The sequence below is a fragment of the Ranitomeya variabilis genome, chromosome 4 (assembly GCF_051348905.1).
Source record: "Ranitomeya variabilis isolate aRanVar5 chromosome 4, aRanVar5.hap1, whole genome shotgun sequence".
Taxonomy (NCBI): domain Eukaryota; kingdom Metazoa; phylum Chordata; class Amphibia; order Anura; family Dendrobatidae; genus Ranitomeya; species Ranitomeya variabilis.
In genome coordinates this window covers 278,581,155-278,597,307 of record NC_135235.1, presented here as the reverse complement: position 1 = coordinate 278,597,307, position 16,153 = coordinate 278,581,155, and the positions used below count along the sequence as shown (strand labels likewise).

At 40.2% G+C, this 16,153-nt stretch overlaps 1 long non-coding RNA gene across 1 annotated transcript; it reads right to left on the bottom strand.

Annotated features, from left to right (window-relative positions):
• Window positions 1-11,214: 11,214 nt before the first annotated feature.
• LOC143764437 (uncharacterized) lies at window positions 11,215-14,950 on the bottom strand. The gene is made up of 3 exons (XR_013213192.1): window positions 14,918-14,950; window positions 12,296-12,343; window positions 11,215-11,760 (listed from the first exon to the last, which is right to left on the bottom strand). It is a non-coding gene; the product is annotated as an uncharacterized LOC143764437 (long non-coding RNA).
• Window positions 14,951-16,153: the final 1,203 nt, after the last annotated feature.

Here is a 16,153-nt window from a genome sequence, read left to right as displayed (position 1 = left end):
AAAAAAACTCTCAGCAGACTTCTTATTTCTCTCCTTTCTCAGCCAAGGATTTTAACCCTTTAGTGGGCCGGTCAAACTATCATGATCTCCATGGCCAGAGAACTAGCATAAGCCTCTATAGGAACAAGCTCTTGGAAGATGTAACTGTACTGACCATGAACTAAACCTACCGCATCATCTAGAAGTAGCCAGGTAGCATGTCCTACTTTTTATCCCTATATGCCCAGCGCCGGCCGGAGAACTAAATAATGCTAGCAGAGGGAAATATAAGACCTGACTCACCTCTAGAGAAATGCCCAAAAGGAGACAGAAGCCCCCCACATATATTGGCGGTGATATGAGATGAAACAACAAACGCAGCAGGAAAATAGTTTTAGCAAATTTGAGGTCCGCTTTCTAGATAGCAGAAGACAGAAAGCATACTTTCATGGTCAGTAGAAAACCCTAACAAAACACATCCAGAAATTACTTTAGGACTCTGGCATTAACGCATAATACCAGAGTGGCAATTCCTGATCAACAAGAGCTTTCCAGACACAGTAACGAAACTGCAGCTGTGAACTGGAACCAAAATACAAAAACAAAACATGGACGAATGTCCAACTTATCTAGTAGATGTCTGGGAGCAGGAACAAGCACAGAGAGGCTTCTGATAACATTGTTGACCGGCAAGCATCTAACAGAGAAGCCAGGTTATATAGCGACACCCAGATCTAATCAGAACAGGTGAACAGGGAAGATGATGTCACAAGTTCAATTCCACCAGTAGCCACCGGGGGAGCCCAGAATCCAAATTCACAACATATCCCCCTCCAAGTTATGCCAAGCCATCTTGTCAAATGAGGCACAAAAGACTGCTTAAAAAATCTATTGCGGCACATGGCATCTGCGCCAGATTTTTGACTCAATTTGAGTAAATCTACCCTATTATATGACAAAAGAGTCGATTTTTGACATCCAATTGAAAGGTCAGGACATGCTGAGAACTACAGTTTTTCAGTATCTGGACATGCATTGGATAAAGACTACAAATGAGGCTACAAATGAGACAGATATAACAAAAATAAGGTCAATGATAGGAAGAGCTTGGTTGTTGCCCAAGGTGGTGGATTCAGAATGTCTTGTCCCCCGTCCATTCCACATTTTCCTATCAATCCCTAGTACTTTTATTTATATGGGGAAATGCTAATTTGTAAAAAAAAATGACAGGCAAAACTTGATTTTACAATTGCTTTCATCGTGCCTTAGTCAATTATCTACTCTGTCCACCTTCCATACTGAATAATGCTAAATAATATTTATTATTATTTATTTATATAGCACCATTAATTCCATGGTGCTGTACATGAGAAAAGGAGTTATATACAGGGTTATAGATATCGTTAACAGTAAACAAATTTACAATGACAGACTGGTACAAAGGGTAGAGGATCCTGTCCTTGCGGACTTACATTCTTTGGGATAAAGGGGAAGAGACAGGAGGTCTGCTGCACTGGTGGAGGTGAGGCGGCAGCTCTGGTGGTGGTGAGGCGGCAGCCCGGGTGGTTGGTGAGGCGGCAGCTCTGGCAGTGGTGATGTGGCAGCTCAGGTGCTTGGTGATGTGGCAGCAGCTCGGGTGGTTGGTGGGGTGGCACCTCAGGTGGTTGGTGAGGCGGCAGAATGGTTATTGCAGGCTGTAGGCTTTCCTGAAAAGATGTGTTTTCAGGTTTCGTCTGAAGGATTCGAAGGTGGTGGATAATCGGACGTGTTGAGGCGTGGAAATCCAGAGGATGGGGGATATTGGGGAGAAATCTTGGATGCGGTTGTGTGAGGAACGAATAAGTGTGGAGGAGAGTAGGAGGTCTTGGGAGGATCGAAGATTACGTGAGGGAAGAGAGTGGGAGATTAGTTCAGAGATATAGGGAGGGGACAGGTTGTGGATGGCTTTGTAGATCAGTGTTAGTAGTTTGAACTGGATTCGTTGGGGAACTGGGAGCCAGTGGAGGGATTTGCAGTGGGGAGAAGCAGAGGAGTAGTGAGGAGAGAGGTGGATTAGCCAAGCAGCAGAGTTGAGGACAGACTAGAGTGGTGCAAGGGAGTTAGCAGGGAGGCTACAGAGGAGGGTGTTGCAGTAATCAAGGTGGGAGATGATGAGCGCATGCACAAGAGTTTTAGTAGATTGTGGACTGAGGAAGGGACAGATTCTGGCAATATTTTTGAGTTGGAGGCGACAGGAGGTGGCAAGAGTTTGGACGTGCGGTTTGAAGGACAAGGCAGAGTCGAGAGTTACCCCGAGGCAGCGGATTTCAGGTGGGGGAGTGAGCATGATACCGTTTACCAAAATAGATAGATCAGGTAGGGGGGATACGCGAGATGGGGGGAAAGATGATGAGTTCGGTTTTCTCTACATTGAGTTTTAGGAAGCGAGAGTTGAAGAAGGAGGATATGGCTGACAGGCACTCTGGGATTCTGGACAGCAGAGAGGCAACATCTGAAACAGAGAGGTAGATCTGAGTGTTATCCACATATAGGTGGTACTGGAAGCCATGGGATTTTATGAGTTGTCCTAGGCCAAGGGTATAGATGGAAAAAAGTAGGGGCCCTAGGACAGAGCCTTGAGGGACTCCAACAGAGAGAGGGCAGGGTGAGGATGTAGTGTGGGAGTGGGAAACGCTAAATGTGTGGTCGGAAAGGTATGAGGCAATCCAGGACAGGGCAAGGCCTTTGATGCTGAGGGAAGAAAGAATCTGTAGCAGTAGGCAGTGGTCGACTGTGTCGAAAGAAGAGGACAGGTTGAGAAGGAGGAGGATGGAGAACTGTCTGTTAGCTTTGGCTGTAAGTCATTAGTAATTTTGGCCAGAGCAGTTTTGGTGGAGTGGTGGGGGCGGAAGCCAGATTGAAGTTGTCAAGGAGAGAATTAGATGAGAGGTGGGAGGAAAGTTGAGCATGGATATGCTGCTCAAGGAGTTTGGAAGCAAATGGGAGCAGTGATATGGGGCGATAGCTGGGCATAGCAGTTGGGTCAAGGTTAGCTTTTTTGAGGATGGGTGTGATGGTGGCATGTTTGAAGGCAGAGGGGAAAGTACCAGAAGATAACGATAGGTTGAAGAGATGGGTTAGGGCTGGAATGAGCATGTTAGGGAGGATGGGAGCAGGTGGGAAGGAATGGGGTCAAGTGCACAGGTGGTGAGGTGTGATTTGGAAAGGAGGCGAGTAAGTTCTCCTTCAGTGATGTTGGAGAGGGAAGTTATTGGGGAAGGGCAGAGGTTTGGTATATGTAGTGGTGGGGGTGGTAGAACAGTAAAGGTTTGCCTTGTTTGGTCAATCTTGTTTTTGAAGTAGGTGGCAAAGTCCTCAGAAGAGATGAGGGGAGTTGGAAGTGGCAGTGGCAGACGGAGGAGAGAGTTATATGTGCTGAACAGTTGTTTGGGTTGTAGGATAGTGAAGATACAAGGTTAGTGAAATAGGTCTGTTTAGCAGAAGTGAGGGCTAGTTTGAAGGCAAGTGTAGCTTGTTTGAAAGCAGTGAAGTCATCTGGCAGGCATGTTTTTTCCAATGCCGCTCCACGACCCTGAATGCTTTTTGGAGTTTTTTGGTGAGCTTGTTATGCCAGGGTTGCCTATTGATTTGTCGCACTTTGCCATGCATGAGAGAGGCGACTGAGTCTATGGCTGATGTGAGGGTGGAGTTATAGAAAGCGGTGGCGCTGTCTGTGTCGTGGAGTGAAGATATGGAGGACAGGGGTAGGAGATGGTTCTGAGAGTCTGTGAATGTCTAGGTGTGCAAGGTTTCTGCGAGGATGTGGTAGTGGCTGGACATGGGGGGCGGGTGAGGAGGACAAGGATGAGAAGATGAGAAGATGGTGCTCAGATAGGGGGAAGGGAGAGGTTGTGAGATTAGATAAGGAACAGAGGCAAATAAATTCCGCAAACCTAAATCATAGCTTTTCTATAAAGTTCCGCATGTCTGGACAATATTTGTACATGACTCTAATTGTTTTTCATGTAAACAAAGATAATTTTAATGACTTCTTCCTTTTTTCTTTAAAACCAGTTTCTCTATTTTCTCAACCTCCTTCCTCAATGTCACTTTCCTCATGAGCGCTTCAAGCTGCACTGTTGATAGAGAGAGTTAGGTTTGGTAGAATTGTTAGCTCACATTTTTTAACTCTGTACAACAGAAGTTCAGCTTATTCTTCTATTCCTCATTTGTGCGAATGTTCCAGTCTTAATCCTGGAGTAAGGAGTCAGAATAAGCAACACGTGAGCAATCCAACAGAAAAAATATGTCAGGCTGCATTCAAACCTCAAGAATATTTTAATATTTTAATTTTTTATTTTATCGTGTTAGAAACACCGCGACACATCCTAGAAACAATCTTACACATTGTCATCTATTAGTCATATAAAGATTTATTTTTAACACAAAGCACAGCTTAAAACCACTTTAAAGCCCATTTAGATGAATTAAGTTCTGTCTAGACAGGACGACTATGAATAACTGGAATTCTATGTGCACAGAGCGGTCGTTAAAACAATTCTGTACCCATAGAATATCATCATTATCTGTAGTATAGAGAACAATGTTCTGCCAACAATATTATTAATATCACCATTCATGATGCAGTTATCACACGGATGATTATTTTGCTCATTCGTTGGATGATTCCTTGTGTGCTTACTAATGATAATAATCGTAAACGAGTGTTCTATCAAATGTTTGGATCTGATTATCAGCCAGAGTAATTGTGATTTCCTTGGTCTGATTAATGCCATTATACATCAAATGTGATAGCAAGAAATAAATTATATTTTTTAAGCTATATACCATGATTAGAAAATCATTCTGTGAGTAACAGACATTTTTCTTCTATGCAAATTTAGCCTTTTTAGCAGGTTCTAAAAAAATTGTGGATTTTAAATTTGACGAAAGTAAATGATCATATTTTTTTCATGGGAGCATCTCTGATCTGCCAGAGGAGGTCAGCTATATACCTCTATTAACTGTTTTATATCTTCTTGAAAATGTAATCTATATGCCTACTGGAGTACATGTGTGTCATTTTAATTTTTAGATATGCCTAAGAAGGTCAGTGGTGATTTTTCGATCTGCATCTATATATATATATATATATATATATATATATATATATATATATATATATATATATATATATATATATATATGAACTATGTTTGCCCTATTTTGTTTTTTATGTGTCTTAGTATGTCATCTACTGTATATACCTGGAGTATTTTGTGTCTAATTTTTTTTTTGCGATATGCCTTGGGGTGTCATCTATATACCTGAACTACTTGAAACCTATTTTAATATTTGTAATTGAAGGTACAATCTATATATCTACACTGTGTCCTGCTTTTTTTAGATCTGCCTTAAGATAACATCTTTATATGTGAACCATTTGTGTGCCCTTTTAATTTTTAGAGTTGGCTGAGGATGTCGTCTATATAGCTGATCTACCTGTTTAATTAAAGGATCCCTAAATTTAAAGTATAAACTTAAAAAAGTAGGTCTTACATGAAAACTGCTAATATACATGAAAACAAATACAGAAAGTTGATAAAATTAAGCACACCAGTAGCGCTTCAGAAACTGTGAATCCTGCAGCGGATACAAATACAGTGCCACCCTTCTGTATTAGTAGCTATAAACAGGTATATATATAAAAATAATCCGCGCTGGGTTCTCCAGTTTTGTGACCACTAAATACCTTCAAAAAAAAAAAAAGTATTTGCACCTTTTATATGACTTTAAAAAACTATTAAAAAATAAGTTTGTGCTGTGTTTTAAAATAGCTCCACCGTGGAGCACGACATTACCATAAGGAAATTCTGAGGGAGGTAATAAATTGATTTTTTACCTGGTGCGGTATAGTCGATAATGTCCACAGTTCCCTTTAGTCGGTCTTTGTAAAAGTCCAAATGTGGAAAAATGCGGCTTCGGTGGAGTTTTTTTCCCTTTTGCTTTCACGTGAGCGGGCTCCAGGCAGTGCCCCGGCCGGCGGCAAACAGCCCTATGCTTGCTCACTGCTAGTAGCGACTAGGGATCCCTGATGAAGGAATACGTCCTATTCCGAAACTAGTAGGAAATTGGTCCATCGTGCTATCTGTAGCAAGTCACGTGAGCAATCACATGACCGTGACGTCACGCAAGGTCCTGCAGAGGCAGAGAACCGAGAGCTGCACAACAGCGCATAGTCGCTACTAGCAGTGAGCAAGCATAGGGCTGTTTGCCGCCGGCCGGGGCACTGCCTGGAGCCCGCTCACGTGAAAGCAAAAGGGAAAAAAACTCCACCGAAGCCGCATTTTTCCACATTTGGACTTTTACAAAGACCGACTAAAGGGAACTGTGGACATTATCGACTATACCGCACCAGGTAAAAAATCAATTTATTACCTCCCTCAGAATTTCCTTATGGTAATGTCGTGCTCCACGGTGGAGCTATTTTAAAACACAGCACAAACTTATTTTTTAATAGTTTTTTAAAGTCATATAAAAGGTGCAAATACTTTTTTTTTTTTTGAAGGTATTTAGTGGTCACAAAACTGGAGAACCCAGCGTGGATTATTTTTATATATATACCTAAATACAGAAAGTTTATTAAGAGTCACACAGACATTTTTATTTTTTGAAAGTGACAGATGCACTACAGTAATTTATTCAAGTATCCAATAAAATAAACCATTTACCGCAAGTCAATAAACTTTTATTAGGTAAGAGCAAATACAATACAGTCAGTGAACATGCAAATCTTAAATAATGATATGTTAATAATGTATTACTTCATTTCAGAAGGGTTTTGAATAGTCGTGCCTTTTACACTTAGATGCAGTTTTTATATAAATCTTATTTAATTGGATTGTGATTTTTTTTAATGTGTGGTCATGTTAAATGACAGAGGTATAACTTTCCTTCACTTCACCCAAGGAAAAAAATAAATTTCACTGCCGTAAATACCTTGCCCATCTTTGCACTCATGACCCAATCCTTTGGCACTCCACATATCCATTATGCTTTTGACACATCACTTTCTGCAATGTTTTCTGTACTGTTGTATGCATTTAGGAAAACACAAATGGTTCATAAATTTGACACATTTTACTTACACCATGTAAATTATGCATAATTCACCTTTGTTTTTTATAGTGATCAGCGAGTATGCTTGAGTTTCTCCAAGCATGCTCGGTTGTTCTCCAAGTATTTCAGCGTGCTCGTAGATTTAGTTTATGTTGACACAGCTGCATGATTTGCGGCTGCTCCACAGCCTGAATACATGTGGGGATTCCCTAACAAACAGGCAATCCCTGCATGTATTTAGGCTGTCTAGCAGCCACAAATCATGCAGCTGCGTCAACATAAACTAAATCTCCATTCACGCTGAAATACTCGGAGACCACCACCCGAGCATGCTTGGAGAAACTCGAGTTACGAGCATACTCACTCATCACTATTTTTTTATAATTGTACTCTACAGAATTTCTTTATTCATACTTAGGGAATCAGATTTTTGGCGCCATGTAGACTGAAGATGAAGACTTAAGGTGAAGACCGGAGCAAGAGGAAGCCGGTAAGCCAACGGAGGACTCGGCAAAACTACGTTGCCAAATCAGATGAAGAGAGTATAATATTTTTATATTTTATAATGCCTTCACGTGCATAAAAGAAATCATGAAAAACGGTGGCTAACAGGTCATTATTTACCTTAATTCACAAGGTTGCTACCTTCAGGAAATTCTTGGACTGTCGGTGATCATAATTTTAAAGTTCACAGCAAATGCATTTAGTGACTTCATATCATTATTATTATATGTAGCATTATTATCATGTATATGGTTTTTATTATGTCTATAAAAAATGTTGGCTGTCCATGAATTTTCGATAAGCTAGAAAAGAATATGAAATCAAGTTGGCAACCCTGTTCATTCGAGAGGATCGAATCATGAAATTTGAAATATGAATATTTGGTGAAGTTAAAAGAAAATTTCAATGAATTATTCTGCTCATCTCTAGTAACAATTGTTTTGTGCCAATGTAGGCTTTCATAAATATTGTTCTCATAGTTACTATACAAGATAATATCACTGATTCCGCACTGCCCTTTGTACTAAAGCTAAAGTCACATGACATCTCAGCTCACATCCTATTTGTCTCTTTCTATCTATCATTCTTGTAGATGGTGAAGTTTGGAGCTCACTGTCTATAGACAGAAAAGCAGTAAAATATAAATCCATATAAATATGACTATGTCAGTGTCCAAGTAATTAAGCACATGTAGAACGCAGGTACCTGGATTCTTCATTTGAACAAGAGGCGGAGGTGGACAGGCGTGAGTGATATATTTTCCTTGTGAACACCCTATAACTCTTGTATGGTTACATATTAACTTTCAATTACTTATCATCAATGTTGACTTACAGTCCCAGATACAGTAGCTATAAAAAAATCATTAATTACCTCTCATGTCATTTCTGTATTAATATATTTAAGGCAGATAGATACGCGCGCTACAATATATCTTGCTGATTAAAAATGTTATCTTTGCTGGAAAATTAAATATTAACTTGTTAACTATGTTAGCGATCATACCTGGAATGGATAAATAGCCAGTGTTCCCACTAACACAGAGGCCATTAACTAACTTAATAGTTAACCAAACACAGACACAACACAAATCAATGGCAGAACCTAAAACTAAAATATATATGCAAAAATGAAAATCCAAAATGCTCTCTTCTATCTACTTCATATAGTAAATGGTACAATAATAGCAAAGGTGCAGAAAAGGCAAATAGAAAAAAATGTGCAAATAGCTAAAAATGTATTATCATCACACTCCTAAATTATGTCATTTTTAAGATTGGATTAGATAATAGATTGGCAGTGCAGTTAGATGACGGTGCCAAGATTTTGATACTATGTAGCAAACATTAAAGGGGTTTTCCATATTTGCAAAATTAATGGCCTATCCTTAAAATACTGATCGGTGGGGATCTGACTTGAGGAGCTGACTCATCAGCTGTTTAAAGAGGATGCCATCTCTATTGCTCTTTTTACTAGCATGTCAAGTATATACTAGTGTTGTGTGGAGGATTGTTGAGTGTTCTTTTATTAATTTCAATGGAATAACACTATAATACCAAGTACATCCGCAACCATGTAGATATGAAGGCAAAAGCTCAATGAGTACTGTAGCCCTTGAAATGGCCTGATCTGCGGAGGTTTGAGAGTCAGGCCTTCAACTGACCTAAAGATAGTTCATCAATGTTTCGATCTTGAAGAAAAGTTGGAGACAGGCATTCTGGTAGACCATACTGCTGTGAAAAGACGTAGTTCAAAGTGTGGTAATACGCCCAGTGACTTTTATTAATGCGTTTAATGCTGAACCCTTTCTCGAAACTGAAATACATATGAACAAATGTTCTGAATTTGAAAAACCCTTTTAATATTTAGAAGATGTATGAACTGCAGAGGAAGGACCTGTAGTAAGATAAGATATGTCTCTTACACTCTAGGATATCAGCTGAAGTTGGCATTTGTCATGACTAGTGTTGAGCATTCCGATACCGCAAGTATCGGGTATCGGCCGATACTTGCCGTATCGGAATTCCGATACCGAGATCCGATACTTTTGTTGTATCGGGAATCGGTATCGGGACCATATTAATGTGTAAAATAAAGAATTAAAATAAAAAATATTGATATACTCACCTCTCCGACGCAGCCTGGACATCACCGCTGGTAACCGGCAGCCTGCTTTGTTGAAAATGAGCGCGTTCAGCACCTTCCATGACGTCACGGCTTCTGATTGGTCACGTGCCGCTCATGTGACCGCCACGCGACCAATCAGAAGCCGTGATGTCATCCCTCAGGTCCTAAATTCCTAATTCTAGGAATTTAGGACCTGAGAATTACGTCACGGCTTGTGATTGGTCGCGTGGTGGTCACATGGGCGGCCGCGACCAATCACAAGCCGTGACGTAATTCTCAGGTCCTAAATTCCTAGAATTAGGAATTTAGGACCTGAGGGATGACGTCACGGCTTCTGATTGGTCGCGTGGCGGTCACATGAGCGGCACGCGACCAATCAGAAGCCGTGAAGTCATGGAAGGTACTGAATGCGCTCATTTTAAACAAAGCAGGCTGCCGGTTACCAGCGGTGATGTTCAGGCTGCGTCGGAGAGGTGAGTATATCAATATTTTTTATTTTAATTGTTTATTTTACACATTAATATGGTTCCCAGGGCCTGAAGGAGAGTTTCCTCTCCTTCAGACCCTGGGAACCATCAGGGATACCTTCCAATACTTGAGTCCCATTGACTTGTATTGGTATCGGGTATCGGTATCGGATTAGATCCGATACTTTGCCGGTATCGGCCGATACTTTCCGATACCGATACTTTCAAGTATCGGATGGTATCGCTCAACACTAGTCATGACCGATTCGGCCATAATTCAAGTTTGGCAATAAATTCGAATGTGGCAAGTAATTTTGAATTTGCATCAAGTTCATTCTATATAAATCGAATCTACACTATGCTTCAAAATCCCTCTAGACCTTAGAGCATAACAAAAATATGTAAAAAAAAATTATAATCCCCCCGTCTTTTACTTGTCCTGTTATGCAGCCACAATATGGTTCGATCATTCTCTGATGCGGTCTTCACTGGGCCATTTGTTGCAACTTTCAGCTCTTGGCATTTCGTTTGCTGGAGTCAGACATCTTCAAAGTCTCCATTGCTGACTAGACTGTGACATAAGGACATTGCACGGCATGCATTGCAGCCTAGTCATTGCCTGAGCCACCAAAGATGCTGGAAGATTCCAAAGATGGCTCGGTTAAGATTGCATGTATGACTTGACTAAAGAGTACAGGTGAGGTGACGGGTGAGAATTATTGCTTTTAAAATTTGCCATTCCTTCCAACACTTATGAATCTGGCAACCTTTTTGCTGAATTTGAGAGAAACAAAATGCAAACAAAATTCTGACTTCGGAAAATCGAAATTCTTTGCGAAATGTGTGAAAAATTAAACTTGCCTTGAACCAAGCTATTCATGCCTAGTAGATATATCTCTTACATATGCTCTTGATATACCAAGGAGCACCCAAAAATGTACACATGTATTGGTTCCACCCTTTTAAGACAATCCTTTGAAAAGCATGATGATTTGGAAATATTGAAAGAGGAGATGATAAGCATCCTGCATTGAGCTACAACAGCTGAAAAAAGGAAATGTGCTAAAACACTCAGACAGGCAATAACTTTCTAGCATGGGCTTTTCCACCAGTAGGTGTAACGCTACAAAGGAAGATCTAAATTTGGTCAAAACTGATACAAAATACAAAATCCAGCATCATAAAAAGGGTCATGTAGCCAGATGGATAATTACTCGAATACCACAGAGATATTAGAAACCATCTCTTTGAGTTTGCATAAATTTCTGTAAATTTTTGCAATTCATTAAGTTAAGAAATAAATTCAAATTTTACCAACTTTTCAAATTTCTATTGATAAATGTCTAATGCATAGTTACATTTTACAGCAGAATTTAGATTGTTTCCATTTTCAAAAAGAAAAATCTTGGTACGACAGATGAAAAATTTGGGAGAAAGTCCATGAAATGTCCTGATTAAATCCATCATGAGAGATACTTGTTGGGGATGAGGAGCACACCGAGGATCAGACTTAAAGCCATAGATACCAGACTTGATTGATCTATAGAAGCTGCACTTGTGGTTTTCACTACATGATGAGTTGTTACTGCAATGGAAATTATATATCGAAAATTATTTTGCAGTTTCAGTTAGTTGTAGTAAGTAAGAGTAGAAACACAATTTATTCACCAACTGGAAACATTGCTTAATTTGTCAACTTTTGAGTATACAAGTAGGTGGGAAAATGCACTGAAATGGTCAGCCACATCAAGGTTGCTCCGAGCACACGTGCTTGGTTTGAACAGTCATTCTGTGCTGACAGATTCTCTTTAGAGCAAATCACTACACCTGTTAAGGCGGGTCAACCAAGATGGCTATAAATTTAGTCATGTTTAAAATATATATATATATATATATATATATATATATATATATATATATATATATATATATATATATGTATGTATATATATATATATGTATATACACATGCAATCAGAATTTAAAAATAGGCAAAAAAATAAAATAAATACTGAAAAAATCTAAAATTATTTTAATAAATAAATGTCATTATTTTAATGAATATATATACTACAAAGAGATGTCACATTTCTGAATTTGTAAATTTACAGAAAACCCACCTTTGCCGGGAGCTTTAGTACCTTCTGTGTGGTTAGTAGTGGATGGTGCTAAAATGATGAAAACATAATGCATGTCATCTTTAATTTTTTATATATATATATATATATATATATATATATATATATATATAACTTTAGTTTTGTAAATGAATGAAAAAGCAATGAGATGTGATCTTAGGGATTTTCTCCAACTAGTTTAATAACTACAGATGGATTATACATTTTGATAACGAGTAATGCTTCATTATAAAGAGTTACGAAGGCTCTGAATAACTTTACATTACTCAACAACTTTACTTTTGACAACCCAAGTGGGTTTTTTTCTGTTCCAAAACCAAACACGGTAAGTAGAGATGAGTGACTCGATCCAATGATGGCTACTAACTGTTTTTCTGTATTTATGAGGACTTTTAAGAAGTTGAGAAGTTTTAAGCTAATTAATTTTGTTTTGAAGTAATTCACACAGCTATATGATCAATCTATTAGTATTGTAAGATGGCCACCGTGCAGGTCGTTGACAGGAGATATGCATCATTGAGGCTGGTATCCTCAGTGATCTAAGCCCAGAAAAGCAGGTTCCAGCTTGTAGAGTGCTGAAAGAGTTAGTAGGGTGTGTCAAGGTCCTGGAGAGGAGATATGTATCATTGAGGCTGTAGCCTTGGTGACGTAATCCCAGAAAAGCAGGCTTCAGCACGTGGAGTGCTGAGAGAGTTAATAGGGCATGTCAAGGCCCGAGTTTATGAGACATCAGATAGATGGGTGGGACTGAATTATCACATATCCGCACCCCAGTGCCTGATACAGCAGACATAAGGAAGTCTAGCTGCATTTTTAGGGTGGTGTGTTCAAGGTAAAAAAGACCTTGCTTGTGTGGCTCAGTCTCTGCTAGAGGTTGAGTGAAAGTCTGAAATTTATAAGGCTGAGCCCATGCTATACATGGACTGTTTATTTTCAGTTTTGGTTCTGTTATACCTCTTGTACCCAGAAGAGGCGTTTTTGTTTTGTTAAGCTGGACAGTAGTGTTAAGCATTCCGATACCGCAAGTATCGGGTATCGGCCGATACTTGCGGGTATCGGAATTCCGATACCGAGATCCGATACTTTTGTGGTATCGGGTATCGGTATCGAAACAACATTAATGTGTAAAATACAACATTAATGTGTAAAATAAAGAATTAAAATAAAAAATATTGCTATACTCACCTCTCCGACGCAGCCTGGACCTCACCGAGGGAACCGGCAGCGTTGTTTGCTTAAAATGCGCACGTTTCCTTCCTTCCGTGACGTCACGGCTTCTGATTGGTCGCGTGCCGCCCATGTGGCCGCGACGCGACCAATCACAGCAAGCCGTGACGTAATTTTGAGGTCCTGGATGCCTAATTCTAGGCATTCAGGATTTTAAAATTACGTTCCGGCTTGTGATTGGTCGCGTCGCGGTCACATGGGCGACGCGACCAATCACAAGCCGTGACGTCACGGGAGGCAGGAGACGCGCGCATTTTTAAAATTACGTCACGGCTTCTGATTGGTTGCCTGCCGCCCATGTGGCCGCGACGCGACCAATCACAGCAAGCCGTGACGTAATTTCAGGTCCTGAATGCAGAAATAGGCATTCGGGACCTGAAATTACATCACGGCTTGCTGTGATTGGTTGCGTCGCGGCCACATGGGCGGCACGCAACCAATCACAAGCCATGACGTAATTTTAAAAATGCGCGCGTCTCCTGCCTCCCGTGATGTCACGGCTTGTGATTGGTCGTGTTGCCCATGTGACCGCGACGCGACCAATCACAAGCCGGAACGTAATTTTAAAATCCTGAATGCCTAGAATTAGGCATCCAGGACCTCAAAATTACGTCACGGCTTTGCTGTGATTGGTCGCGTCGCGGCCACATGGGCGGCACGCGACCAATCAGAAGCCGTGACGTCACGGAAGGAAGTAAACGCGCGCATTTTCAGCAAACAACGCTGCCGGTTCCCTCGGTGAGGTCCAGGCTGCGTCGGAGAGGTGAGTATAGCAATATTTTTTATTTTAATTCTTTATTTTACACATTAATATGGTTCCCAGGGCCTGAAGGAGAGTTTCCTCTCCTTCAGACCCTGGGAACCATCAGGAATACCGTCCGATACATGAGTCCCATTGACTTGTATTGGTATTGGGTATCGGTATCGGATTAGATCCGATACTTTGCCGGTATCGGCCGATACTTTCCGATACCGATACTTTCAAGTATCGGACGGTATCGCTCAACACTACTGGACAGTTTATGGACATTTAAGAAACCGCACATTTGCTTTGAACCAACAAATTGGACCCTTATGTGTCCACCAGCGTCTACAAGCAAGTCGATCTCTTACAGTGTGTTCATGTGAAATTTGATAGAAATGTCGAGTGACCCATGCCAACTCAAGTAAAGTATATAATTTTAACCAGGCAAATTGTGGTAATTATGAATCAAGGACCTAAATGCACTTAACCACTAAGCCATATTGAAAATTTAAATGACTTCAGATGTCTTTTAGCAGCCATTAGTACAGGAATATTCTTCTTCTTCACATATAATTTGATTATAATCTGAAAGTAACAAGTAACTTAAGATCCGGTTGCTTAGCTTTACTAACCTTTCGTTGTATTGGTTCCTGGGCTAGAATCTAAAAAATATGAAAAAAAAAATCAGTTTAAATTTAAATTGAAAACATACAGGAACATTTATTATGAGCTGGTGAGCAACATCTCTGTAATTCCAATTGATTTAACATAGGGCTTTGATGAAGCATAGTCAATATATGCAATGATCCCAGGTGGGGCAGTCCACCTTGTCTAGAGGTAGCTTATCATGTATCCCATAATGTAAAACCAGAGTCATAAATAGACTTTCAATCACTTTGGGCAACAATTCAGTTCTCTAAAACAGCCCTGTTGTCAAATCCCCTTGCCAAGCAGGGGCATAATGATCGTGGGTGCAGAGGGTAATCCCGTGATCGGACCCATGCTGGAAGGGGACCCCAATGCCAATATTTATTTCAACTGGATGTACATTCTCACATGCACATTCAGCTGAAATGCATTCCAGTGCAGAGATGTTCCAGTTCCAATACATGCCGCTGACCAATGAGAGGATGGCAGCTGGCATTGGCTTGCACGTCACTAGAGGCCATGTGCAGGCTATAGAAGAGGATGCCATGTGTCATAGGAGTGGAAAGGTGAGAATAATCATTAATTTTATTTTAAATGTGCTGTAGAAGAATGGAGGACAATATTATTGGTAATGGTTCCAGATGGGGGACTTTGTTATAATATGGGGCCCAGGATCAAAGCGGGCATTATTGCAGGAATGGGCCTGGAGATGTACATTATTGATGGAAGGGGCCCAGAATGGGGGATATTATACTAGTAAGTGATGCAGGATGAGGGACACTATACCAGGAAGTGGCCCAGAATGAGGAACATTAATTCAAAAGGAGAACATTATTACTGGAAAGGAAAAGGACGGTGGACATAATTACAGGAAGGAATCCGGACTTGGGGCATTATTACATGTGAGTGAGAATACGCATGTTTTTTTGTAGGCTCTAGAATGCTACACGGCACATACATCTGACCAATATGCAGGTGGGGGCTCAGGTCTAAATTTTGCAATTGGGCCCATCAGACTCTAGTTATGCTACTAGAAAATTCATAAGAGCAATACTAAATAACAACCAATACATGATTAAAAAATCCATACTGAATAACAAGATTCATATAGTAAAGAAAAGGCGGGCAGCAATTTAACCATATAAGCAAAGGAAAGGCATATCACCTAAGGCTATAGTAAAAACATCCAGGTGCTTGAGTTCACATTCTTAATAAAGTGT